This window comes from Hetaerina americana, unplaced genomic scaffold, assembly GCF_022747635.1.
Source record: "Hetaerina americana unplaced genomic scaffold, ioHetAmer1.1.p SCAF_6, whole genome shotgun sequence".
Classification (NCBI taxonomy): domain Eukaryota; kingdom Metazoa; phylum Arthropoda; class Insecta; order Odonata; family Calopterygidae; genus Hetaerina; species Hetaerina americana.
In genome coordinates this window covers 75,493,004-75,495,674 of record NW_027287205.1, presented here as the reverse complement: position 1 = coordinate 75,495,674, position 2,671 = coordinate 75,493,004, and positions in this window count along the sequence as shown.

The window sequence follows — 2,671 nt, the reverse complement described above, 5'->3', positions numbered from 1 at the left end:
ATTAATTTTACATTTTGGAGTAAAGTCAGGATCTTCTATATTCTATCTTCACATTTTTTTCTTTTGCATGCATTTAAATTTTTCAAAAATATGAAATAATTAATTCATGATGAAACAGCAAGTAAAAAAATATTTAAGAAATCACAATAAATTCTGGATTATTGCGAATTTGAAAAAAAGTTACATTTTTCACGGAAAAATGATTTTTGGCGAAATTTCCCCTAAATTTAAATACTTTCCAGATTTATGCTAAGGTATAAGAAAATCAACCTTTATTTTGACATTGAATTAAATTGACCTTTTAATTTAATTTCATCTAAATTAATGGATTCACGTACAGATCATTTACCTTCTTTGGCCAAACCCAATTTAGACTACGTTCCTGGCTAAAGTAACCCTTTGCACGAGAAGAGCATGATTTGTCATTAAAATTGCATGCGCGGGGGCCGTCGCATGTGGCACGGGAATACGTCCCCGCCCCGGGCTCATTTTCGCCCCGATTAACTCCCGTTCACTCGCCCACACCCTCTCGTCCTCCACTCCCTCTTTCCCTCACGCACCTCTTCGGCCCACACATGCCACGCCTCCAACCCCCGCTCCCTTTGCCGATCCCCATGACCGGCCCTTTCCTTCCAGGCCAACAGTTATGCCTCCGGTACTTTTTTACCCCCCTTGAAATATTGCCTGTTCCATTTTCACCGGGAACCCCCCCCCCCCGAATAAAAATGAACGGTTGGCAGAGGAAGGCCAGCCCGGCGGAAGGACTTTCCTCTCTGTGTAAATATTTTTTCCTTTCCCCACACTTTCTTTGTTTCACAGGGGAAAGACGTGGACAGAGATGGGGGGAGAGGAGAAGGGGTGGAGGTTAGGACAACGGGGAAGGGGAGCCGAGAGCGCGGTTTTGTGGGCTCTTCCTTTTCGGTATGACCTCACGCGTCACTCTCTCCGCCTTCCCGCCCGAGGGCGACCGTCTCCCCTCCGACGTCGCTTCCCCGAAATTCCAACCCGCCTCCGCTTTCACTAACTCCCACCACCTCTTTTTATACATACATATGTATACATATATGTATTTTCATTCCCTTCTCATCTCCCTAGCCCACCCACGAGAGAAGTGCCCCTCCGGCAGTCGGGACGGGCCGGGCTAAAAAGAAGTTCCGCGGTGTTATGCGAAAATCTCCCTCGGATCTCCCGCCGGGTGCGTTGGGCCTCTCGTGCGGGGAAAATTTTTCGGATGGGGGTGTGAGATGGTTGGGCATTAAAGGTAGGGACACTTGGGGTCGCCGGAAGGAGACTCGCATTGCAACTGCCTCAGAAACACCATGCCACCAGTGCTGTGCGCGTAAATTCTTCACCGGGGATAGAGAAAAATCCTACCACAGTGCGCATATAGTGTTTATGAAATGTTCTAATTAAAATAAAGAAGTCGGGAGTTGATTCGTAAAATATATACAATATATTGACAAAAAACTGAACATTGTGCATTCATCAACGTAATGTGATTTATTTCACCCATTGCGACATTTTAAGGTAGTGTTCTCCAAATAAATATAATTCGGGGAACCTCAAAGAACACCATAAATTCTAGTGATTGAAAGGTTGTTTGCAAGCGAGATTACTTCTGATATAATGGAATTCAGGAGGATACACAAAATATATGAATGAATAGCCTTTGGAGTCAATCACCCTTGAAATTCATTTATTTATTTAGTCCAAAAACAGCAGCACGCCAATTACATTGGATAAATAACTAAGAACATACAAGTGAAAGTGATTTAAAATTCACGCAGAAAATCATGTTAACAATGGATATTAACAAAAAAAGCGTCGCATAAAAGAAGTTTCGTTTGCATGCATGATGGAGACAATGATTAGTGAAAGAGGAGGTCCAAAGAAAATGAGGAAGTAAGAACACGGTAGGGAATCGGACGGAATCGGACGGAATCGGGTGTTCAGAACGGGTCGAAGTCAAGGAAGCATTTCATCACTGCATTACAGACTGATTAGTTAAATAAGCCACATAAACATATATCATCCATAATTAATGCTTTCACTTCAAGCCTTCAAGTCCTTAGGTGATCATGCCTGCAATTTCAAGTAATTCCGTAGGATCTTCTAGGATTTGCCACCGATTATGGACGTAGAAACGAGCTAATATGAGTACGGAGATAATGGAACTTTAGAATAATTTAGGAATAATTAGAAAAAGTATGAAATTGCACGATAGGAAGGTCTAGTTATTGCAAGCTGCGAATGGGGTGGAAAATGTCAGTGAAGAAAACGGAATGGTTGTGATTGGGGTAGTAATGAACACGTTTGTGGGTGGTGGAAGTCGTAGGACAGCGACCAGGGACTAGATGAAGGGGAATTTGATGTGATTGGGATTTCAATTACAGAGAAGTGGAAGAGAAGAGGCTTCCGTCGGCCAAGTTAAAATTATCTTTACGATGAATGAGTTCCAAGAGCTTCAAGGTGTTCATTCTACTGCCCTTGCGTTTCATGTGAAATGGAATGGAGAGAAAATCAAGTCTTAATCAATCATGATTGAGATATTTTATAAAATGTAATTTTTCTGGAAGCGAGTTTAAAAAAAAAAGGTGGTCATACTTTTGAGTTTATTTCATAATAATGACGTTTGACCCAAATAAATAGGGTTGCTAGCATTGAAATTCAG